This window comes from Heloderma suspectum, chromosome 2 (assembly GCF_057233095.1).
Source record: "Heloderma suspectum isolate Gila_16-S chromosome 2, 16-S_ref, whole genome shotgun sequence".
Taxonomy (NCBI): domain Eukaryota; kingdom Metazoa; phylum Chordata; class Lepidosauria; order Squamata; family Helodermatidae; genus Heloderma; species Heloderma suspectum.
The window spans coordinates 325,681,623-325,707,833 of NC_139459.1; the positions used below are offsets into that span (position 1 = coordinate 325,681,623).

Consider the following 26,211-nt stretch of genomic DNA (forward strand, 5'->3'; position numbering starts at 1 on the left):
GTGGTGCTGGAGAAAACTCTTATGAGTCCCCTGGACTGCAAGGAGGTCAAATCAGTCAATCCTAAAGGAAATCAACCCTGAGTGCTCATTGGAAGGACAGATCCTGAAGCTGAAGCTGAAATATTTTGGCCACCTAATGCGAAGAGAAAACTCTCTGGAAAAGACCCTGATGCTGGGAAAGACTGAAGGCAAAAGGAGAAGGGGACGGCAGAGGATGAGATGGCTAGATAGCATCACTGATGCAATGAATATGGACTTGAGCACACTCCAGGAGTGAGCGCAGGACAGGAAGGCCTGGCGTGCTATGGTCCATGGGGTCACGAAGAGTCGGACACGACTTAACGACTGAACAACAAATAGAACTCTAAAGTGGGGCTTACACCCCAATAAACCTTTTATTTATTTATATCTACTCTTAAAAAAAGACCCCAACTTTCATTATAAAATGGCCTCAAGGCAGCTTACAACAAGAATATATAAATTCTAAACAACCAGCAAGATAAAAACAGCAGAGCCCACGAATAAAACACATTTTAAAAAGCAGCGGAGACATGGTACTGAGATCAGGCTGGGCATGCGCTTTAGGATTGGGGGTTGCAAACTCAAACACACACCTGCTTGGTAAATTCCCTTGAAATCCGCCCGGCTTCTTATTATGCTTGAACAGGATGCAGTGGTGTAGCGGAGCAGGGGCTCAAATGGATGGAGTGCCGACACTTTTTTTTGTAATTAGCAGGAACCCTGATGTAATCTGCCCCGCCCCTGAACTCCCAGTTCCCCCTGAACTCCCAGATCCCAACTACAGTAGCTGGGGAGAAATGAATGTTACCATTACCAATACATCGTTCCCGGTTGTAATGCAATGTGTTGCGCGGGTCGCGTGGCCTTGAACAGTAATAACGTCTGTCCAAAAGACCTGCTCCCGGTGGAGATGAAACGCGCTAGAAGTGCTTTGTTCGATCGACACCGCTGCGGGCATTTTTCGACTCTCCTTGGCGGTGCGGCTACGGGGACTGTCCCGATGGGCGCCCGCCCGTCAAGATTTACCACTGCCCCAGGGAACAGGACGTTAAGCGGCATCCCCAGGCACACCGATTTGGAAGCAAACTCCATTTGAAACCAGTCATGGGCTGCTTTCCGTGAAGTTTGATTCCAAGTAAACAGGGAAGGAAAACTATGCAGGAGGAGGCAGATTCTGCGGCCAAGTCAGCCCCGCGCTCCCCTCTCCCCGCGCCGCTCCCCGGGCCTGGGCGAGATAGCCACGTGCTAGGCCTCGCGGGGAGGAGACTAGCGAGCCCCCGGTGGGCTGGAGGAGGAAGAGTGTCAGGGCCCGCGAAGGGGGCGGGCAGCGCTCGCCCTCCGCCGCCCAATCAGCGCCGGCCGCCCCGGAGCCCTTCGAAACAGGCGTGGGAGAGCCACCGAGCCCCTCCGTAGTTTCTCCGCGCCGCGCTGGCGGCGCCTCTCCGGCTCCTGCTCCCCTCGCGGCGCCGCGCGCCGACCCCGCTTCCGAACTTGGCGCCCCCGGCCTTCGAGACCCGCTCCCTTCGAACCCCCCCTTGATTTCCTGGCTCGGGCGGGTCCTCCCAGGGATCGCGCTCGCCACCCATCCGCGCGCGCCTCGGCGGCGGAGCCTTGGAGCCCGCGCGCCTCCACCCCGCGGCCGCGGCACAGGCGGCTCTTCCTCTGGGCAGCGCGAGGAGAGGCGGGCCCCCGCCGCCCCTGGCGCGCACGGTCGAAGCGATGTAATCCGGCGCGGGGAGAGCAGGGCGCCCGGCTTTGACTGGGCCGATCCGGACCCTTCGCTTGTCCCCGGCGGAGCGGCTAGATCCCGGCTCTCCTCCTCGGCTGCGCTCCAGGTAAGAGGTGTTCGTCGCTGCGCCCTCGGCCACGCGCGCGGCGCTTTTGCCCCCCTGCTCTTTCCGCGAGCGCGAGGTCCGGGCAGCCGGCTTGAGGGTGGAGTGCGTGGCCGTGGGCTGCATGCTCGTGGCCTCGGGCGGAGCGGTCCCTGGGCTTCGTTCCCTCCTGCGTACTCGGGAGTCGAGATCGGAACCGGGTGGTGGAGAGCCCCTCATTCAGCTCCGTGACTTTCCCGTACTGCACGCACAACCAGGCTGTCTCCCGCTCTTGTGCGCGAAGCGGGCATTCGAATCAATGCCAGAGGCGAACTAGGCGGTGTGACCGCTCCGAGTGAATCCGAAGTAAAACGCGCGCGAAGCACAGCAAGCAAGTGTGTGAGTGAGTGAAAGAAAACTTCAGTCGGATAATGGGGAGCGGGGGGCCAGCGTTCTCAATCTGGCCCTTCCCCAAGGAAGGCATCTGTTTGGGGAACAAGGAGAACTTCTGCTGAGAAAATCACAAAGCTCAGCGGCCCGTGGGTGAGGGTGGGTGTCTGTCTGCCCTTCAGGTGAACCGCCGTCTGTCTGAAGTATGTACTCAAGCTGCGACCGTATGCGCGCACTTAGCTGGGGGTCAGCCCCATTGAGCGCAGTTCGCAGCCGGGGAAGCGCGCACCGGCATGTTTAAGCCTGGCTGGTTCCAGCGGCTTGAACGGCTGAAATACCTGAGATTGGTGAGCGACGATGGCGTGGTTGTGGGTCGTTTTTGGAACCGGTGGAGTACTTTGGAATTCGGTGGGCTTCGCAGCCCTGCTCGATTCTCTGCACCTGGACTCAGAAATCCGTGCCACAGAGTTCAGTGGGACTCACTCCCAAGCAACTGTATGCAATGCATTAGGTCGAAGTCTTGAGACTTGAACGGTTGGCTTGCGAGGGAGTGGTACAAGCGTCCGGGGTGGAGGGAGGGTACTGAAAGTGACCCTCTGGAAGCTGCGGGGGTCTGGAGCTAGATGTATAAGAAGCGGAGCGGCTGGCTTGGACAGCAGAGAGCTTGGCATGGGGGCTGGATGGCCAACGCTGGCGGCGGGAGCTGCGTCTGGAGGATGGGAAGCAGACCACTTTGTGGGGAAGCCTGGCGCTCAGATGCTCAGGCGGGGCATTCGTTCCTCAGCTCTGGGAGCCATGTCGTGAGCTACCGTTGCTGCTGGCAACTCACCCGCTGGGGCTTGTAACGGGGAGCTAGCAGTGCTCAGCGCAAGAACTTGTTTTGAAAGCCCCAGGCAGTGCTAGAACAGATGGGTTAATAATGGCGTGCCCCCTAAGCATGTGCAGAGTGCATTTGATCACCCAGGAATGTCTCCAGCCATTGGGAATGAGGGGTTAGGCCTTCTGGCTCACACAGGGCGTGGGCGACTTCTAGACAGGCTTGAGTCCCATCAAGATTTTGTCAAATGATTTGAAGCGCCAAGATCAGGATGTGTATTGGTAATGAGCAGAACATACCTCCTTTCTCCACCTCTCCATTCGGTATTCTACCCCCGGTGCTTTGGTGTAAATAATTTATTTCCTTGTATGTTCAACACTGAAGCGTGAAAGTCTGTGAGGCTTTGGACTACAAGTCCCATCGCCCCCAGCCAGCATGGGCTGTCTGGCTGGGGATGGTGGGAGTAGTTGTTCAACACTTCTGGAGGGCGCCTGGTTGGGGAAGGCTGCTATTGCGAGTGAGGATTAGCGAGAGTGATGGGTGTCTGGTTGGATGCTCAGCCCTGCTGTCCTCCCATGGGTCAAAATCTGGGCGCCAAGGAATTTCCTGTCTGCTGTTGCTTCTGTGTTGTACAGTTTTGTTCGGTTTTGTTCGTGGCACGCTGGGGCTGGGGGCAGGGGTGGTGGAGGTGTGAAGGAGGTGTGTTGCATGGCAAAGGAACCCCAGAAAGAGTGAAATAAAACTTTGCGGTCCTCCTCCTATCGTCAGCCCATGAAATGGGATTTCATAGCACTGGTGGGTATACTGTGCTGCTGTTACTTCATGCGCAGATGGCCTCAGTCAACCTTGATTAATATGGCTGATTGTAATAGATATGTGCGGATTGATTCATTTTGTCGGTAGACAAAGAACTGTGCTTAGGAGGAGGTCTAGTAGGGCAGTGTTGTTGCCCTCTGTGTGTGTGTGTGTGTGTGAGAGAGAGAGAGAGAGAGAGAGAGACAAAGAGAATGACACTTCTTCCTCCCATTTAATCCTTCCACTTTATCCACATATTATTATTTATCCACATATTATTAATAATAATAGCAGTAGTAATAATAGCAATAGTTGTAGCAGTTCTACACAACCTGCTGGGTGTATGCTCGTCGACACTATGGAAATCAAGATTTTTCTTCAGAAACAAAGACAATTTGTTTTGTGTTGTTGTGTATTTATTAAGGGACGGTGTTGCTATTGGGGACTTTCCTCAACATAAGAGGCATCTGGCAGAGCCAGCCCCAGTTTTTCGCAAAGGATAAACTGCTGTTCTCACACCACTTAAGTCCATTTGCTACTTGGCCCTAAATACACTACATGAAATACATAATTCATCTGACCTACTGCCAAGTAATGTATTTAGGGTTGGAAAGTTCGTCTCATCGTGGTGGTACATCCCTATGAAGGTACAATCCTAACCACACTTATCAGGGTGTGAGCCCAATTTAACAAAGTGAGGTGTCTGAGTAAAGACACTGGATTTGGGATCGGGGGTGAAAGAGGAGGGGGCAGAGAAGGAGAGAGTCAGTGTGTGTGTGTGTGTTACAACTACCACATAGCAAACTGGTAGCTAGAAAGCACGTGCCACAAACAAGCCTGATCAGTCCTCGCTTTGCTATCAACCATTCAGTACCCTGACATCAACTTCAACATAGCTACTGTAATTAGGTGTTGTCATTTATCTAATAGTAAATAGAAAGTTGGGAAAGCATCTCCTGTACACTGTACTTTGAGTTAGGAATCTCTGTAGTTCTTAGGTAGCCAGTTGATATATTATGATTCTTCCCCACCCCTCTTCTGATTCCACATGCTGTAAAAATAAATAACTCATGACAGCATATTCCCAGTATGCCACTCAATGTATTCCAAGGTATGTGCTCGGTAATTGCATGCAAACCTTTCCACCGATGTGTTTTCAAATTGCTTTGACATACATTTTCCCTGGCACACGTATTTGCAAAGCTGGCATTTCCCCCCCCTGTATGTCTTGGAATGGTAACTTATTTGAAGGGAAGCTCCCTAATTTATTGGTTTTTAAAAGAGTGTTATGTTTTACTAGAAAAGCCATAGTTTGCTAGGGAATCCATGAATGAAAGACTTATAAGACCTGTGGAAGGACATGATTTTTTAAAACAGCAAATTGTTTGACAGAGGCTACAGTCATTTCTTTGCCCAGGAAACAATACAAGTGAGTCTGATGTGGTAACTTATATTTATGATGCTAATTACCAGTCTAATTATGGGCGGTAAAGACCTCTCTCTTCCAGAATGGCCATCTGGGTCCTTGCAGTCTGTCTCCTATTTGTATGCACAATTATTCTTTATATTGTGGCAGTTCATTTTTTTAAAAAAGAATATGTTTAGAATTTTGAGTTTATAATTTTCTGTTATGTCTGGCCACCATCATGTAAAAGTAGTAGGCTATCCCTCTAATATGCTTGAAAGAATCAAATTTAGAGATGTATTTGGTTATACAGAGCATTAATATACTTAGAGTGCAATCCTGTACATCTCTACTTAGAAGTGAGCCCCATTGAGTTCAATGGTACTTACTCCCTGGTAAGCGCATGGGATTGCACTGTTGATATTCTGTCATAATATCTCATGTGCACACTATTCCCCCTTGCTTAAAAAAAGGCACTTCTTACGGAATTCCATCGCTAAATACCAAGATTCCTCATTAGTTGAGTTTTCTGCCTATTTTCTTTTTCTTTTCAGAATGGGAGATTCTGAAAAAAGAAGGGATGCTTTTACAACTTCCGACTCTCCTGGTGAAGAATGAATTCAGCTTTGAAAACAAGTTTTATGCCACGCTATGCTTTCTGTTTCAACAAGTTGTCTGAGTGTCTCATTCGGACCATTTACAATAATGACACTTAACGCTAATGCTTTTGCTTTATAGCTGTTGAGGGCAATGTATGAGAGATGTTGAAACTGCAGCCACTCGAGATTAAGTGTGTGCTTGACATCATCATTAGCCAGTTGGGTGTTTTGGATACACTGACCAAACCCCATTAGAACAGCCCCAGTTTGGTGGTTCTGTTCTACTCCCAGTGATTAAGATGAGATTACATGGAGCAGCTTGATTCTTTACAAGTACCCAGTTCCATTCTCAGTGCTGTGCAGTTTTCAAAAGCTTGAAGAATATATATGTATATATGAGTGTGTGTGGGCGTGTGTGTGTGGCTGGCGTGTCACTTACATTTACATGGAAGCAAGTCCTGTGGATTTCCTTAGAAATTCACATTTCTGTGGAATTACCTACTAACCTGGGAGTAAACCCCATTGAATTTAGTGGAACCTAAGATTCAGCCTAAGATTGCGCTGTAAGTACTGTAGTCCTTTGCTTACCATTAAAGCCCTAAATGTCATGGGACATTGGTATCTAAAGGGCCTCCTCCCCCCAAATGGACATGCCCAAATGTTACAATCAGCTTCAAAGATCCTACTCTTGAGTTCCTTGGAGTTAGGCAGAAACTGAATAGAGAGAGGCAGAAAGTGAATAGAGAAAGCCCTTTTCAGTGATGGTACCCTGAATGTGGAATGCCAACTCCAGGAAGATTTACCTGGCACTGAATTTGATGCCTCTTAATGCCAGGTGAAGACATTCATATTTGTCTAGGCCTACAAGCAGGTCATCTAGCTGTTTTCTGAAAACAGTTTTTGTTGTCTCTTCTGCTTTGATCTTGTTCTATTGTTTTGTTGAGTTAATTATATGTGTGATCATTATTATAATTATTACTAGAGGGGTGTACCGACTGCAGGACTCAGACTCTGATTCTGCTCTTTGGAAAACATCCCAATTTTGTGTGGACTGATTTGGAGGCCGTCTGTTTCAATCTGGGTACTGAACCGAAATGAGATTCGGAAATATCAAAGCTTTATACCTCTCATTGACTATTATGGGAATTTTTAAAAAATTGATAATTTCTTACGTTTGTCAGAAGTGAATGACATTTATAGAAATATTAGCCCCTTAGGCGGAGATTATACCTGCCAAATTAAAAAAAGTGTATTTTGTGCTATGCACCTTTACGTTTTGATTTTCTTTTAAGGGAACTGCCTATTTTTCAATTTCTTGGCAGAATTTGCAGGGATAGTTGCCATTTCCGAGAGGATCAATCCTGCCAATTTTCAGATGAATATGTGCAATTTTCTGCAAGAGTAGCCTTTATATTTTGAGGGTATCAAAAAAAAAGGACTAACTTATCCTCATATGTTTCTTGTGGACCATTCTTCTGAAAATGACAGACAGCATAGAGGTGTCTCTAAGTTTTAAAACTGCAAAGTTTTGGAAGGATAGGTGCAACAGATTATGTGGAAGGGGTGTTACCAGATTTGGGCTATGTGTGAGTTATTTGCCCTCCCTTCTCTCCCCCTGTGCGTTTTTTGGGGAGGGTCAATTTGTATGAAAATGGTACACATCATAGAGGTGTCTCTGGACAAGACAGCTGCAAAGTTTCAGAAGGGCAGGTGCAGGGGCTAGTGAGTTCTTATGCCTGAAGACCAGTTTAAGCTTTATTGAAGCCTGGTGGAGTTGGAAGAATGGCCATCTTAATTTCCCAGCTTTGCCCTCCCCCAAAGCACGTGATTGGAGAGCCCCTGGTAAAGCATGCCCAGGATTAGAAGGTGGACCTGTCAATCACTCAACCCCACTCCCTTCCCCCCTCATTACCACTTAAAGGAAGCAAAATACACTATTTTTGGAGACACTGCCTTTCTGAAGCCAAATCACAAATGAAGCCTTGTGCAGGGTTCTCCTTCTAGTCACTATGGAGGGAAGCCCGCTTCACCTTGGGAAGTACCAGAAACAGTTTGTAGGGTCTCAATTTGGTTTGGGCTTTCATTAAATCTGATGCACATCCCTAATTATTATTACTGCCGCTTTGTATTTGCTGTATTAAGTCACGAATTAGTCACCTTCAGAGTTTTGTAAAGCGAAGGGTATCTCATAAATACATCTAATGAATAAGGTCTGGGTAGCTCAGAGATTCCATTGCTTGTTTAAGAAAGACACTGTCTTAAGTTTTAATTTTCTTTTAGTCATAGTGATTAGTAACATGGACAATGTTAGATAAAACTACCTCCAGTTTATTTATCTTACATGATTCAGACATCCTCTGTAATTCTATTTACCCACACTGTCTATTTTGGAGGTAATTAAATTCTACCTGTGCTGTCTGATTCTTCTGTCTGATCTAACCTATATGGTCCAACAAGGATATTTATGGGCAGCACCACTGTTGATCGTTCAAAGGCTATCCATCTAATAAAGGATCACAGGATACTTTTATTTTGTTGTTGTTACTATTTATTTCATTTCTATACCACCCAGTAGCTGTAGCTCTCTGGGCAGTTCACAACAATTCACAACAATTACAAACCACAGATAAAAGGTTATAAAATACTGTGTAATATTTTAGCATAAAAATAAAGCAATTAAAGCAGCTAGAAACAATTGCAATAAGATACTAGGCCTCTTAAAGACAGCTGACCTAATTGCCCCATATTATGCCATTAAATGCCTGGGAATGGAGGGCAGTCTTAACCTGGAGGCAAAAAGATAATAGTGGTGGCACCAGGTGGGCCTGAGTGGGGAGATTGTTCCACAATTGGGGGGCCACCACTGAAAAGGCCCTCTTCCTTGTTGCCACCTTCTGAGTCTCCCTTGGAGGTGGCACTTGAAGGAAGGCCTCAGATATTGATTGTAGTGCCTGGGTAAGTTCATGCATTATGTTAATGCATTACATTTTATTTTCACTACTGTACTCCAGTTTTTTAGAAGAACACAGTCGTTTTCTGTGCCCTTGAGCTTTCTACCCACTGGATGTTGGAGAAATCTGGAGAGTAGTTATTGAAGACATGGTTTCAAATACCAGCCCAGCCATGGGCAAGTTGCCATCTGGGAGTCTCACCAGTAAAATGAAGAGAAGATTGTTGTAAAACTAATCAGGACTGTGAAGCTAATAGAGTTACAGAACTGTATAAATGGTTAAGAAAGTAGCATGCGGTATGCTATCAAAACATTCTCCACCTTACTTGTGAACAGAGAAATTTGGGAGAGAATTTCACCAATTTCTCCAGGGGGAGGAGAAATTCTCAACAGTTTCTCCCCCATAGGGCTCCTCATTAGCAGGGCTTGTAGCACAGCTTCTTTCTTTTTTTCATAAGGGAGTCTGGGCTGTTTGTACTGCAGCAGCATCAACTGTCTTGGCAGGCTGGCCCCCAGTTTGCATCCACTGCAATGCAGGTGGGGGCAGATTGTGTCCTGCTCCAAGGATGAAGTTGGCTTAGTGCTCTGCCAAAATCTGTCTTCCAGTTCCTTGAGAATTCCCCCCCCCCCCCACGAAAGAGGCTTCCATTGTTCTGCTTCATTAAGAATGTTTTATAATTTTGTGTGTGGTGTTTTTGAGCTCACCTAATCGCAGTTAGCCTCCAAGGATGCCTGCACGGCCTGATCTGCAAAAGCTCTATGGGAGGAATTACCTCATGGTGCCTTAAACTGGCTTTAGTTGAAGTGTAGGAAGCTGAGGAGGCTACAGGCTGCCAGAGAGATGATTGTACAACAAAGACAGAACACTTGTGCTCATTCCTCAGACACCTCCTAAGTAAGGTAAGCCCAAGAAACCCAAATGCAGCCCATAAGAATTTCTCTGAAATTTCTTCACCACTGAATTTCTTTTCAGAAGCAATTTCCCTTTCTATCAAACTGAATGAGGATGGTCAGAAAAAAACATGGGATAAATGTTTGGCACAGCACTAATAATTTCCCAAAGATAGTTAAAAATTAGAGCAGGGGTGTTGAATCTTGTTTAGCCGGAGGGCTGAATTCCATTTTGTGGAGGGGGGGGGGATTTCAGTGGTAAGTGGGGCTGAAGGCAAAAGGGGCATGCCAAAAGCAACAGCATCTTTTAGCTTGAAGGTCTTACTGCCACCAACTTAGCCTTAGGAGAGGCATTTCACAAAAGCCAGGAAACCACCAGATGATCAGTAGTTGAAGGAAAGGGGAGCGGGCCAAGGAAGGCTGCTGGATTTGGCCCCTGGGCCTGAGGTTCTGCCCCCTGGATTAGAGGGTGCTGGATGTACCACTTGCCTGTTATACTAAGCAATAAGAACAGAATATATTAAAGAATCGCCCTTGGTTCCAAATCTGTTTTCATGTTTATAATAGAACACTATATCTGCTCAAATGCACTCGTATTTTTCGAGACTTGATCCAACCCCACTGTGAATCTCTAGAGAGAAAGCTGCTAATGATTTAGCAGCCTTCTGAGGTCAAGTCCCGTAGGCTGCAATCCAGTGCCCACTGACTTGGGAGTAAGATCCAGTGGACTCAGTGGAACTTCTTTTTGAGTAAGCATGCATAGGTTTGAACTGTTACATATACACAGAGCCTTCACCACTGAAGTGAGAAGCATTTTATTTCTACACTATCCTGCCATAAGACTCTGCAGTGACCTTTTGAAAATGTTTATGTGCTCAGTTAATCTAAGACATAAATTCTGTGTCAGGAGTGGGAAATGTGTGGCTGTCCCAGATGTTGCTAGACTGCAGCTCCCATCAGCCCTAGCCAGCATAGCCAATGGTGAGGGATGATAGAACTTGCAATCCAAGGGTCCCACATTTCCCATTCCTGTTCTGTGGGGTCATTAGAATAATTTAATGCTATTAAATGCGATAGGTTCCTACATATCATATTGCTGGCAGTTTACAGATACATAGGTGTATAAGGAATTAAAATGAACCACATGAGATATTGAAATGTTGCCATTGACTTGTTTGAGACTTTTGTGTGTGTAAGTGTGTGGGTGTAAAATTCACTCTGAGTTGACAATGAAATGCAACATGGGCATGTAATGGATTATTTTAAATTAGAAAACAGTAAACAGATTTGTTTAGGGAATGCTGGGAGTTGTAAGACTTTTTTCTGTCTAAACATGCATAGAATTGCAGCCCTAATTATTTTTCACATTTTTGAGGTGATTTTTTTTGCTGCATGCATTTTTGTGTTTAGAATCTGTTAATGTGTCTAATATGACAGCTTATGAGATGTATACAGACTGTGCTCTGATTCATATGTGTTTGGTCGCACAGGTCTTATGCAGGGAGTATAGTACTTCACTTGCACTTGGGGAGGTGTTTGAATGTCTGGAATTATTGCCACCCCTCAAGCTGAAAATGTTGGAAGTCACTTACCATTAGTTAGGAAGGGCATGTTGTTGGGCATACGTCATTAGGGAAATAAGTGTGGTAGAGTGGATCAGAGTGTTGAATTCAGATGTGTGACACTTCCATTTATGTAGTGGTATATCCAAGGATATATCACTATCCTTCAGTCTCACCCCCTTATCTGTAAAATGGGATTTTTTCCTGACCCAAATTAGTACTGTGGTAAAGTACTAATATTTTATGTGCCTGATCTTGTCTGATCTTGGAAGTAAGCAGGATCAGTCCTGGTCAGTACTTGGATGGGAGATTGCCTGGGAATCAGGCTTCCTGCACTGAGCAGGGGGTTGGACTCGATGGTCGTAGGCCCCTTCCAACGCTGTGATTCTATGATTCTATGAGGTAAGGACTTCAAAATACTTTCATGTTACCAGTGCTAGATAACTATTAGTAGTGGTATAGAAATGACTAATGAGGCTAATAGGGAGGCCTAACTTCCAGTTTAGGAGTTCTCATCTCATATATTGCATTGGCTCTGGCCCATGAAAGGTTATTCCACAATAAATTGTTAGTCTGTAAGGTGCCACGGGACTGTTTTTTCATTGTCTTTTTTTTGCCACAACAGCCTAACATGGCTACCCCTCTGGAACACATCTCATGTGTTTACTTAGTTCAGACTTCCTATTATAGCATTGGTGGGCAACATCTAGACATGGTTATCCCTTTGCCACTAGAGCTCCTTTGTACTTCTCCTGGTAAAATAGTTAAAAGTGTTTTCATATGAGAGGTAGCTGGCCCTGAAATAGCTAGCAAAAGTGCGCTGTGACATCACATATACATTGGGAAAGAAGTATCAGCACCATACTTTCCAGCATTTAGGAGCCCAAGGTGGGAAAAGTATTGGCTGACCTGCAAGTCTTAAGGTGCCAACAATGATTTGGGTGACAAGGAGGAGCAAGGAGCAATCCTGCTTGGTTTCTCCTATCTTATTTGAGTTTTACAGAAGTCTTGACAGGGAATAGGAAAAAGAACTCCTACAATGACAGGGCCCTGATGCAATCTAAATAAGTTACAAAATATAGGATGTGTATTTTGTTAGTAGTAACCTATTTTCCTTTCTATATTATCAAGAAGGAGAACACTTACAACAGGGTTGGGCATTTGACGAGTCAAACATTGTCAAATAATGGTTGTACTTAAAAAAAAAAAAAGGCTGCTACTTATGCAAATTAGGAGTTGTAGTCCAAGGCATCAAGAGGGCACCTGGAAATAGCTCAGAGAAGCTTCTCTGTGTTGCTTTCTTTGCCCATTATTGCTTCCCCCCCATCCTGAATTGCATTAGCACTTTCTCACTTCTGAAATTGGCCTCTGTTTCAACCAGTAACCTACCTCCATTTTGGTTTCTCTTAACCTTCATGATATTCCTAGGGAATGTACTTCGATACAGAAAGTATCTGAGAACAGTTACAGTGGTAAGAATCTTGGCTTCTGAATATCACTTCTAGGAGTACCAGTGCTGTTTCTCTTTATCCACATTAATGGACCTTCAGTATGCAAGCCAGTTCCATTTAAATCTAGGGGCACTGAGCTATTCCTCTCTTAATTGCAATCTGGATTGCATTCTAAAACAGGGTAAGAAGGAGAGACAACACAGGGTTTGTCTACATGAGGCTTTTAACCTACACCTTTACCGAGGCTTCTACTTCTGGATTCTTTGCCAGGATTAAGATTGGCTCCTTTACAAGTGTTTTTTTTCTGGGGGTTTTCTTTCTCTGCCTTTCTGTATGTTCCATTACACAACTCCTAAGTGGTGCTGTGGTATAGCAGAATTGTGCAAATACATGAGGCTTCTATAATGCCATTGAGAAAAATACCAGATTTTCCTTGTTAGGAAAAAAATTGTGATAATGGTTGCAAAGCATGGGAGAGGCTGTGGAGGAGGAGGTTGTCGTGTAAAGGACCCACAAACTACAGTGAATGAGGAATCATGAGTGCACAATAAAAGCCTCGAAAGGCTCAAAGAGAAAAGAAGTGGGATAAGGGGTATGTATCAGCCTTTCCCAACCTGATGTCCTCTGCATATGGAGGGCACCAAGTTGGGGAAGGCTGGTATATGTGTGTGTATTTATAGACTGGTTTCCCACAATTATAAGTGAGCTGTCTTGAGTACACTTGTAGATGTTGTTCAAGGCAGGGTGTGAGCCTTTTTTTCTGTGCTGTTTGCACACATGTTATGAATAGGAATTCATACCCCCCCCCCCCCCAGTTCTGACAACATGCAGAGGCCGACTTGTGCTATAATCATGGCTCATCTGAAGAGTGGAACATGGAAACTGTGAACTCGTACAAGACAGTTGCTCTCTTTTGGTGGAAAGAAAAAAAGGCAACTTCCTTATAGCAGGGGAACCATGATCTTGAGTAAGTTTGTGGCTCCCATGTTACAGTGCACACCTGAATAGACTACTCATGTGCACTGCCCCCCCCACCCGATGTACTGTCAGAAGTGACTCCTAAGTGAAGTTATACAGGGGTGTTGTCTCGAGAATTGTTAGCTTGGCTTCTATCAGTGGAAGTAAGCATACTCCCTGTGATAAGCAGAGGCACCCTGGGGAAGGAGGAATGGGCCGTGCTCCTGTTTATTCCTTCAGTTGAATAAACAGGGCAGGAGTTAGGGGACTACCGGAAGTCTGTACTTTTTATTCCTTGCTTTGACTCTTGTCTCCATCCAGACTCGTACATTACCAGAGGAAGCATCAAGAGTGGATTTCCACATCTACTTTCCATACTTCTATTGTAATGCATTAAGTGAATGTCTACATATTTGTCTATTTCTATTTATTTAATAGATTTATATACTACTTATCCTTTAATTTTTAAAATATCTCTAGGTGGTTTTCAGGGAGATTAAAATACATTAAAATACATTGTGATATACATTAAAATGCAATTAAAGTACATAATGATTGCATTTTTAATATAAAACATTGATAAAAACATTAGAACCAATATTCTCAACACCATAATTAACTAACAAACTGAGTAGCACACTCACTCAGGGAAGGCCTGGATAAAGAGATGGTCTTTAACTGATGCCTAAAACATTATAAAGAGCTCTTCTACATGAGGCATTTATTGAATGCTCATAATTCCTTGTGGTTGTTTACGGGTTCTTTAGATGACGTTAAGACCCTCTGGTTTTGCAGCTGTTTTTTAGGAGCACTTGGGGGGGGGTGCAGAATGGGGAAAATGGAGTGCTGTTTGTGAAAGTGAAATAAAATGCATTTCTTTTCTTGTGTAATTGTGTTATTCTGCTATAGCACAGCTCCACCTAGAAGCTATGTAGCAGAAAAGCAGGAAAGGAAAAACTTTGTGTAGAGTTCGGATCGCAATTCTGTGAAAAAACTGAAAGTAGATAGAGTGGATTAGCACCTTGTGTAGAAAACTCTTTGCTGGCGCCTCCTGGATACCAGGGGGAGGGCATTCCATAAGATGGGTGCCACCACAGAGAAGGCCCTCTTCCAGGTTGCTGCAAGATGGCAGTCTGCAGGTCTTGGTAGAACCCACAAGCCCTCCTGTGATGATCTTAATAATCACACAGGTTTGTATTGGGGAAGGGGAACTGCCAGGTAACCTGGTAACCTGGAGGGTACATATCCCTTCCCCTCCATGGGAGCTGTGAGTTGTACCTTCATCAGGTGCCCCACATCTTCAAATGTTATGCTGGTAGTAAGGCAATGTACTGCTTCAGTCATACTGATACATGGTGTGATACATAGAGCTGGTCAACACATTTTACACACCAAATTAAAGTTACCATGTGTGGAGCTCAGCTGGAGACCTTTCTGCTTATCTGTGGTCCATTCATCGCTAGGTGAGCAACAAAGCCTGAAAAATGTAAAACTATAGACATATATTAAAGCTTTGTAATTTCAGCCCCTGACTTAGCTTTGTAGTTAACTTGAGTATTCACCAGGCCATGTCTTATTTATCATTAGTCCATCACCTGCTTTCTTTACATGTATGACATTGATATTATTGCCTGTGCTGTAGACTTTGTCTCCTGCTTATTTTGTGTACTATAGGCTCTATTTTTTTTATGTTCACGTTGTTCACATTATGTTCACATTTAGTGTTCACATTGATTCTATGATATGTATGTTATGTGAAAAGCTGTTCAATTCTTTACAAATAAAATGTTTTTAAAAGCCCATGGAGACTGTCTTTCAATCCCTGGAAGTCTGTCTGCCTCAACTACTGAAAGAACTGTGCAGCTCTGGTGTTGAGCAGTGTAGATGTTCTACAATGTGACTGGCTCTGCATGGAGTGGAGGCTGTGTGTGTATGTGGGACCAATCTTATGGACCTCATAATGTTGTCATAGCCTACTGAAACAGATGCCCCTTTAAGAGAAAAGACCTATCTCAGGGAGGTGGAGTCAACCAGTCTAAAGGAGACCAAAAGCATACTTTTTTTTTTGAGCTCAGTCTCAATCTGCTGCTTGTTGGAACAACATAGAGGCCAGCTTGTCTGGCTCCCAGCACCAGCATCACTTGCCATCACTTGCAGGGCCCTGCATCAGGTGCTGGAGCTGGAGGACCTGTGAATTGTGCCCTCCCCCACCCTGCCCCAGCCAGGAGGGCAGGGCATTTGCCTCAGCAAGAGAGTGGTTGGTGGGGCTCTCTGGAGCAGCTGCCCACCTCTGTTTCACCTTCGAGAGCCCCATGGCTGGATGAAGTGGCTGGGGGACTCTGGCGAGACATTATCTATCTCTCGGGAGAGTTCGTGAAAGTTTGGCTGGGTTTTGTGAGGTCTCTCAAGATCTTGGAGGCTGCTTCTTCTGTCCATGTTGCTCTCCATAGAGTCGGCTTGGCAGCAGTGGCAAAGGTAAGGGGGTGCGGGATGGGGGAAGGGGTGGGTGGTGTGATGCAACAGCAGCAAGTGGAGGGACATAGGTGGGGGTGCACAAGGTGGTGTCAGGGAAGGGTGCAAGGTGGTGGTAGCAACAGCACGTGTTCTCCTGCTTCAGGCGGAGATAATTTGCACTGGTGCCAATCACTTGGAGCTCTCCGTGTTGCTGCTCTATTCCTGTCTGTTTGGAAAACCTGTCTTCCGGCTTGGCTGAAATCCGCTGAACCTGACTTGCCTCAAGTCTTGACTTCACAGAGTCCAGTGAAGCCAGACCCTGACTGTGACAGGGCTTGCCAGTAAAAGCAATTATATTGGAGAGTACCAGAAATGGGGCCTTTTTGGTGGTGGCCCTGCACTTTTGGAACTCCCTACTTGCGTAAATGCATATGTCTCTGTCATTGTTGGTCTTCAAAAGAGCCTCAAAAACATTTTTATTCCAGTTTGAGCTTTAATGTGCTATGCTTTAAAATTTTATTGCTTCTTATTAGGGGAGTTGATAGGGTATTGTTGGGTTGGATCTAGAGCAGACCCACTGAACTCAATGGGACTTGATTTCAGTGGGTCTACTGTAAGCATGACTTAAGTCTGTATCCAACCAGTTGCCTTTAAGTTGTGTGTTTTAACACTTTGTAAATCACTTTGTGAGGGCAGCGTGGCCTGAAAAGCGGGTTAAACATCTTTTAAATAAATAAACTTACTAACACAGGAAGCTGCCTTATACCTAGTCAGAGTATTTGTCTATCTGGCCCTGCCTTGTCTACTGGTAGTGGCTCTCCAGGGTCTCAGGCCTTTCCCATGATCCTTTTAGCTGCACCTGGGACCTATCTTCAAAAAGGGTAAAAAGGAGGAACCTGGGAACTACAGACCAGTCAGTCTGACATCAATCCCGGGGAAAATTCTGGAGCAGATCATAAAGCAATCCATCTGGAAGCACCTTGACAACAATGCCGTGATTACTCGAAGCCAACATGGATTTGTCAAAAACAAGTCCTGCCAGACAAATCTGATCTCATATTTTGATCAAGTAACCTCCCTTGTAGACCGTGGGAATGCTGTAGACATCATATACCTCGACTTCAGCAAAGCTTTCGACAAAGTGCCCCATGATATCCTGATGAGCAAACTAGTCAAAGTGGGCTAGATGAAACAACGATCCGGTGGATCCACAGTTGGCTACAGAATCGGACTCAAAGAGTGCTTCTCAATGGGACCTTCTCAAACTGGGGAGAGGTAAAGAGTGAGGTACCGCAGGGCTCAGTCCTGGGCCCAGTGCTCTTCAGCATTTTTATTAATGACTTGGAGGAGGAGGTGCAGGGAATGCTGATCAAATTTGCAGATGACACCAAATTGGGCGGGATAGCTAATACTTTGGAAGGCAGAAACAGAATTCAAAGTGATCTGGATAGACTGGAGCGCTGGGCAGAAAACAACAGAATGACATTTAATAGGGACAAATGCCAAGTTCTGCACCTAGGAAAAAGAAACCAAATGCACAGTTACAAGATGGGGGATACGTGGCTCAACACACTACAAGCGAGAAGGATCTTGGAATTGTTGTCAATCACAAGCTGAATATGAGCCAACAATGTGATGTGGCTGCAAAAAAGGCAAATGCTCTATTGGGCTGCATTAATAGAAGCATCGCTTCCAAACCCCGGGAAGTACTAGTTCCCCTCTACTCAGCACTGGTTAGGCCTCATCTGGAGTACTGTGTCCAGTTCTGGGCACCACACTTTAAGAATGATGCAGACAAACTGGAGAGGGTTCAGAGGAGGGCAACAAAGATGATCAGGGGACTGGAAACAAAGCCCTATGAAGAGAGACTGAAAGAACTGGGCATGTTTAGCCTTGAGAAGAGAAGACTGAGGGGAGATATGATAGTGCTCTTCAAGTACTTGAAAGGTTGTCACAGAGAAGAAGGCCAGGATCTCTTCTTGATCATCCCAGAGTGCAGGACACGGAATAATGGGCTCAAGTTACAGGAAGCCAGATTCCGGCTGAACATCAGGAAAAACTTCCTGGCTGTAAGAGCAATACGACAATGGAACCAATTACCTGGGGAGGTGGTGGGCTCTCCCACACTGGAGGCCTTCAAGATGAGGCTGGACAGCCATTTGTCAGGGATGCTCTGACTTGGATTCCTGCATTGAGCAGGGGGTTGGACTCGATGGCCTTGTAGGCCCCTTCCAACCCTACTATTCTATGATTCTATGATTCTGCATGCTAATCAAGTGTTCTACCACTCAGCAATTTGGTTCAAAATTGGGAAAGGAGTACGACAAGGCTGCATATTGTCACCCTGCTTATTTAACTTATATGCAGAGTACATCATGAGAAATGCCGGGTTGGATGAATCAGAGGTCAGAATTAAGATTGCTGGGAGAATTATCAACAACCTCCGATATGCAGACGATACCACCCTAATGGCAGAAAGCAAAGAGGATCTCAAGAGCGTCTTGTTGAGGGTGAAAGAGGAGAGTGCAAAAGCTGGTTTGAAACTCAACATTACAAAAACGAAGATCATGGCATCTGGCCCCATCACTTCCTGGCATATAGAAGGGGAAGAAATGGAAGCAGTGACAGATTTTACTTTCTTGGGCTCCAAGATCACTGCAGACGGTGACTAGCCATGAAATTAAAAGACGCTTGCTCCTTGGGAGGAAAGCTATGGCACACCTAGACAGCATAGTAAGAAGCAGAGATATCACCTTGCTGACAAAGATCCGTCTAATCAAAGCTATGGTTTTCCCAGTAGTAATGTATGGCTGTGAGAGCTGGACTATAAGGAAGGCTGAGTGCCGAAGAATTGATGCTTTTGAACTGTGGTGCTGGAGAAGACTCTTAGGAGTCCCCTGGACTGCAAGGAGGTCAAATCAGTCAATCCTAAAGGAAATCAACCCTGAGTGCTCATTGGAAGGACAGATCCTGAAGCTGAAGCTGAAATATTTTGGCCACCTAATGCGAAGAGAAAACTCTCTGGAAAAGACCCTGATGCTGGGAAAGACTGAAGGCAAAAGGAGAAGGGGACGGCAGAGGATGAGATGGCTAGATAGCATCACCGATGCAATGAATATGAACTTGAGCACACTCCAGGAGAGAGCGCAGGACAGGAAGGCCTGGTGTGCTATGGTCCATGGGGTCACGAAGAGTCGGACACGACTGAACGACTGAACAACAACAACAGGCACTCTTCTGCCCTCCAGATGTTTTGGACTACAGTTCCCATAAGCCCCAGCCAGCATGGCCAATGGTCAGGGGTTATGGACTTGTAGTCTAAAACATCTGGAGGGCAGCAGGTTGCCTCCCCCTGGATTAGAATAACATATACTGAAGAAAAGTAATTCAGATATCTTGATAGAATATGGGCAGTGATCTTCCAGAAAACCTTCCTGGAGAAGGAGTCATGGCTTCATAGAATCATAGAATAGTAGGCTTGGAAGGGGTCCATAAGACCATTGAGTCCAACCGCTGGCTTAATACAGGAATCCAAGTCAAAGCAGCCCTGACAGATGGCCGTCCAGCCTCATCTTGAATGCCTCCAGTGTGGCAGAGCCCTCCACCTCCCTAGGTCATTGGTTCCATTGTCGTATTGCTCTAACAGTCAGGAAGTTTCTCCTGATGTTCAGCTTCCTTTGTGCGTTGGAAGAACTAGGGGGGCAGGGGAAGAGGAGGCATGCTTTTTTCATAGTCAGAAAATGAGATGAGAATGGAAAGTTGGAATAAATCAGTTTTAGAAAAAGAATTATGCAGGATTCTTATTTGGAAATGAGTAGAACATTTGCAAAATGAAGCAAAATTGCTTCCTTGTTTGCTTGTGCATAGTTTTTTGTATTGTTTTGGGATGAAGTTACTACATTATACCCATATAGTTATAGGCACAGTAGGGTTTAGTTTTCAGTTGCCTCCTCACTGCTATTGCAATAAGGATGATATATTAATAATGTCATTTATTTAGATTTACCTCTCTTAAAAGCACGTGCGATAGCTGCAAGTGGTCTGTCTACAGTGTGTGCTAGTGTAACAATGGGAATACCTCCGCAGGGTGAGGTACTAATAATATACACAGAAATTAATTCTGCTTTCCTCAAGCATTAAATAATTGGAGGTAATTGTCAAATGTTCCCCCGTTAATACATTTAACAACAACAATATCATAATCAAGTTTTTGTTCCCTTATTTCATGCAGAATTCACAGCAATAAAATGTAAGATTCTCTGTGTCACTTGTTCCAGTGAATTGTCACATGCCTTTCAACATCCACCAGTGTTGCAGGAATAAACAAAGCTATCCTGTAACATTCAAAGTTGCATATATGACAGGCAGTGTGGTATAGGGTTGTCAGATTAAGACCAGGGAGATCCAGGTTCAAATCCCCACTCAGCCATGGGTGACCTTGGGCATGTCACTATCTCTCAGCCTAGCCAGCCTCACAGGGTTATTGTGAGGACCAAATAGCGTGGCTGGTGGTGGGGAGAATCTTGTAAGCAACTCTGAGGCCCTTGAAGCTCAGGGCGGTTGTATACCTTGACTCTCAGGCTGGGCTTGTGATGCTCCTGTTATTTTTAGCCAGTCTTCTCCAAATGGCCATGGTGGTTGGGGATGATGGGAGTTGCAGTCCAACACATCTGGGGGGAACCAGTTTGGGGAACGCTGTTCTGAGTTCTCACCTTAGTGCTCCGCCGCACCTGAACCAGGGTGTACATGTATGTTCCTCATCACTGTCGTGGCTGATTCCATTTTATGTCTCCTGTCTCTTGCTAATTCGAAAGTGGTCTGGGAAGGGAAGGGGTCAGCAGGATTCTACCTAGCCCTTGAAAGCTCCTGACTTGGGCGTTGCTGCTCAGTTTGAATAACTTATCGTTGGTGTAAAGGTTGGACTGGCATTGGACTGTCCCTTACTTGCTTTCCTGCCTCAGTGCTGGCTTGCCAGCTCCTCCTTGCCATTGTTGGCCTCATGTCATTCCAGCTCACCTGGCTTCTACTGCACCTCATGTAGACCGCTGCTGCTGATGGAAAGCTCGTAGGTGTAAAAGCCCATGCCACAATGACTCAGTTAGAGGATTAAGTGGCTGGCTTTGCCCAGGTCAAGGGCCACACATATGCTCACAAAAACCATCTGCACCTGCTGACTTCTGTATTCACTTCAGTGGAGGGGGTCACCTCCATGCATACATCTTTTTTAGTGTGAATTGGGATGCCTTTGTGTTGTGCTCACCTCTGTTGAATACTGGCACTACAAGACAGGAACACAAAACGGTGTGGACAAGGGAGCTCTGTGTGTGCTTTGGAGTTCCTATACCATCATCAGGTTGTGATAAGGGGTATGTCTCCTCTTGACTCAGTTTTTTGATAGGACGGGGAAGCCTTTCCCATACTTTGCTTGGTGAGAACATAAGAAGAGGCATGCTTAATCAGCCCAAGGGTCCATCTTGTGGCTCTCCAGATGTTTTGACCTACACCTCCCATCATCTCTAGCCAGCATAGCCAATGGTGAGGGGTGAGGGAGGTTGTAGGCCAAAACATCTGGAGGGCCACAACTTGCCCACCCCTAACAAGGCCTCTTTTTGTTTGTAAGTAGCCTACCCGGAATACAAGTCACATGCATATGTGTGAGATTGTAACCAGGGCCTGGGGCCAGTTCCAGCTTTTTTGGGGACCCTGGTAAGATGCCATCTGTGAGGCCTCCCTTCCTGCAGTAGCCCTCTACATCTGGGCCCAATTCCCACTGCTGCTGAGAGAGAAAGCAGATGAGTGAGCAGGCAAAGGCAGCTGCTCACTCCCATTGCTTTCTGGCACTTTTCCTCCAGGCCACGCAAGCAGAGTCGGTGAGCAAGGGGCAATGGCAAGAGCATGGGGGTTCCGTTAGTCAGCAATAGATTCCCTCCAGATGCCCAAAGGTGTCAGTCCCTGTTGTTGGCTATCCTGGGACAACGGTTATGTGCATAGCTTGTGACAAGCAGGTTATGCGCCTGATGGCCACTTAGGCACTGCCAAAAAAAAGAGGAAGAAGAGGACAATTCGTCATAAATTTTGCATATGATACTTTATGTGTCTTCGGGGTTGGACTCGATGGCCTTGTAGGCCCCATCCAACCCTACTATACTATTCTATTCTATTAGATGCAAGTTCAGAAATAATGACTACAATTGAAATGTAAGTGTGGTACATTTCACTGTAGTGGAGAAGGCTGTGACCAGGTAACCTATTTGCCTGCCTGTTCAATCCACTGTTCTGGTGCCAGTGGTTGACAGGCAACTTCGAGGTCCCTGCTTTCCCTTCTTATCTTTAAATTGGACTTAGGCTGGGCAGTCCTTAGAGAACTGACCTCTGTAAAGCAGGACACATGGCCACCCTACATGACCTTGCCTGCCTCTATAGTACATATGTGGATTTTACTAAAGGGTAGCAAAGGTGGAACATGCCTCCCCTAAAAATTATTTATTTATTTATGTATTTATTACATTTCTATTTCTATTTCTTATGTATTTATTACTTTTATATCTTCAATAGCTGAAGCTGCCTGGGCAGTTCACAACAATTACTTGCTGCCTTCCCCTACAGAGCACTATTTCCATTACAATTCATATGTAATAGGAATAACTTGTTCCCTCACAAACTTCTTTATTCCTCCTAATACTTTTCTAGTGTTGCCACTGATTACACACCACTCTTCAACAATGTTTTTTGTTCTTACAGTTCAAGCGTAATGAAGTTGAGCTATTTGAATGTAGGATAATCCCAATTTATTATGTTTAATTTTTTAATGATCCCTTTTGGTTTTTTGTCTTTAGAGTATAAAGAGACAATAAATATCTACCAGCTGTTTCTAAGCTGGTGCCTATTTCTGTGTATCTTTCTGTGGAAGCAGGCAGAATTCTAACTAGTTTTTTTTTAAAGTGTATTTATATGTCATTAAAAAAAAAACAATTAAAGGAGAATGCTAGCTATATTTAGACTTATAAAAATGACAAACAAGTTACCAATACCAGGATTTGACCTTTTAAGTGTTGGAATCAATATCAAATTGCCTATTGGTTTTAATGGCCATTGGCCAAAATTGTGAATCTATTTATATTTTGGGATATTATGGCTGCTTAATGTAAATAATGTTCTTTGGAATCTGTGGTCAGCTTTGTCAAATAGCCATATGTATTGCCCAGTGTTTGCAGATTATTTGATTTGCAGGTTTAACACTCATAACACTACACTGGGCTACAGAAACTAGTGGAAATGTGTATTGGTTAGCACCTCTATGACTTTTTCTCTGCCCACATGTTGAACGTATATATTTCTCTTTTAAATTGGACGTTGGTGGTGAATGAACTATGAATACTAAAACTAGCTTGGAATTGCAGCGGGTGATGGTAACTGTTTGTCGGAGACACATTTTCAGAATATTTCTTGCTGCAAAATAGGATCTTGCCCATTTGGATTTTCCTCCCTGCTAGAAATAACCAAATGGCTCTATTGAAAATACATTTCTCAGTACAAGTAATGTGTTATGGATAAAAAAAGTACTCTGAATTTGTTGAAAATAATCTTCCTTTGCTTTGCTCTGCTCAGGCCTCAAGGAAAAAAAATGTAACAAAGGAAGAATGTATACTTTCAATTTGCTCCTGGAATTGCTGTTTGCTTATTGCTGAGGACGTTCAACAAAAGCTGTTGTGAGAGAAATAGACTTCCAGGTGACTACTATTAATTAGAATTTTGCCTACAATTGTGCATTCTTTAATTAATCTACAATGGTTTTTGAAATGTTGGAACAACTTCTGCTTTTGCTTAATAAATACTGCTAAAATGCTAACTGCAATACTGCAGAGAAGGACAAGGGAAGCTGAGGGTTTTAAACTGGTGTGGTGTCTTAATCCCTCAAACAGGAGTTGATTTATTTATTGATAGTGAGGACATGTTATCATCAGTTTATAGAATTAACAATTGATCAGCTTGTTAGGTCTAAGTCCCTCATAAGCACAGCATGTTTATTCATTATAGTCATTACTTAGTGGGAAACAGCTGAGATCACCATTAGCAATGCAAAATGTCAAAGCATTCAAGTGTACTTTAGTATTTCCACTTTTTTTCCCCTAGGGATTCACCCGTTGGTGCAGTATATTGATCCTCTCTTTGTAAGAATAAACAGGATTCTTTTTTCTTGCAAAATGCTTTTTTTATCAATTTGCAGGCCGAGACGCTGTATGATTTGTTTTTCCAAGCACTTTAGCCGATGTAACAAGATGTATGAGTTCAAAACCTTCCCTCCAAATTGTATTAAGCAGTGTCTTGGTTAGTGTAAAAATATGCAGATGTGTGAAATTACAGCTGATGCACGAAACGATTCTCGCACAGGCAGAGAGAGAGAGAGAGCATTCCAGCAACTATATTCATGATTGTTTATTTGTCAATAAATGAAAACTCAGTCTAAATCAGCAGTGACGTAAGGCTTGTTTGTTGTTGTGTGTGTATTTTAAAAGAGAGCCCTAAGAGATTTCTTTCAATGTATTTTTCTAATACATTAAAGAAGTTAAATAGTCGTTATGACATAGTTGAATTGAGTGTGTGTGTGTGTGTGTGTGCATGTGCGTGCGTGCACACACACAAACATTTTACAAATATGAAAGTTAAGGTCACCCTGAAAAGAAAAGGACACTTAGTGGCTAGGGGGAAAACCAGCCTCCTGAAGAAACCAGGATTCAAAGTTTACTGTTTTTCACAGTTTCATTTACAAAGCTTAAGGATCCCAAGTGTAAAACCCAGAGAGTATTTTGATGTGCAAATACTGTAGAATTCTATAGGGCACTCAAAATGAACCTATTAGCTTTCAAGCAGGACTATGGATTAGTTTAAAAATGTCTGATGATACCTCAGCATATCAAGCCTAATAGTTCCCCTCCAAAAAAACACAAAACCCGATATTAAAGCGAAACCGCATACTACATAAATAAATTCGAGGTAATATTTTATATTATTGAGATATGATCTTATTAATATCAGAGAAAAACATTATGTTTTAGTCATACAAACCAACATGCAAGCAGGCATACATAATTCAGTCATCTGATGGGAGAAAGAGAGAAAGTAACTGGGGTTTTTATTGGGGTTTCATTAACACACCTAATGACTTGCTTTCTTTATGGAACTCTTTATCTTAACTAATATTTGCTGGCTTATTCAAGCCATAGGAAATCAAGATAATATTGATTTTCCTTAAGAAATGAATAATTATAGTATTAGTTTCTAGTATGTAGATGAAGACAAGGGACTTTCTTTTTAAAGCCAAAAGCAATGGTGTTTTAGGGCGCGATCCTATGGCCACTAGATAGCATCTAGATGGCCATAGGATATTTCATTTTCTGGGAACAGAGCTCGGAGCCAGTGCTCCGAGGTTGGCTGCCAGAAACCCGACTCACCGTCCCCTCCCCTGCTGCCTTGTAGGGAGCTCTGTTTACTTCAGCTGAGCTCCGGATGGGGTCCGGCTGGTTTTGGGCTCAAAAGCCTTCACTAGAAACCCAGCCAGTGTTGGAACAGCTCGGTCTATCCAGCCTCTGCCATGTTCCTTGCCTCCTGAATTGTGCCCAGTGATTGATGCTCTGTTTACTGACTTTCTGGACTGCCTAACGGCCCTGACTGATTTACTGTGTTTGACCTCTTGCTTGTTACCTTGACTACTCCTGCTGCCGCCTGATCCTCATTGCCTGCGCTGACTGACTGTGTTCTGACCTCTGCCTGGATTTTGACCACTCCTGCCTTAGCCTAAGCCTCCTTGGACTGAAACCTGTGTGTTTGACCATATGCTCGCCAACTTGACTATTCTATTGCTTGCAAACCGCCACGCCTCTAGAGCAGGACCCAAGCGTAGACCTGGTTGGGCAGCTGCTGAGGGCCCACAGCCCAGGAGGGGCCCGCTAACAAGAGCTCCCTGGAGTTTCTCCTCCTTTTCACCGTTGCAACCTGCTTGTTCACCTGCCTCTCACTCTGGCCCAGACAATGGTGGTGGTGGTGAGAACAAGGAGCAGCAGGTGCCACGGCCTACTTGCTCCCTGGCTGTCTGCCTGCCAAGCAAGGA

General features: G+C 44.7%; 1 protein-coding gene across 5 annotated transcripts in view; it reads left to right on the forward strand.

The window, feature by feature from the left end:
• Nucleotides 1–1,292: 1,292 nt before the first annotated feature.
• TAFA4 (TAFA chemokine like family member 4) overlaps nucleotides 1,293–26,211 on the forward strand; it is a 181,761-nt gene continuing 156,842 nt past the window's right edge. Inside the window, exons 1-2 of one of the 5 annotated variants that reach the window (XM_084832507.1) lie at nucleotides 1,398–1,856; nucleotides 23,712–23,833. The gene's annotated coding sequence lies outside the window, so the exon portion shown is untranslated. Of the gene's footprint in view, nucleotides 1,857–23,711; nucleotides 23,834–26,211 lie in introns of all 5 variants that reach the window. The other 4 variants (XM_084832505.1, XM_084832506.1, XM_084832504.1 and 1 more) reach the window with 4 other exon arrangements.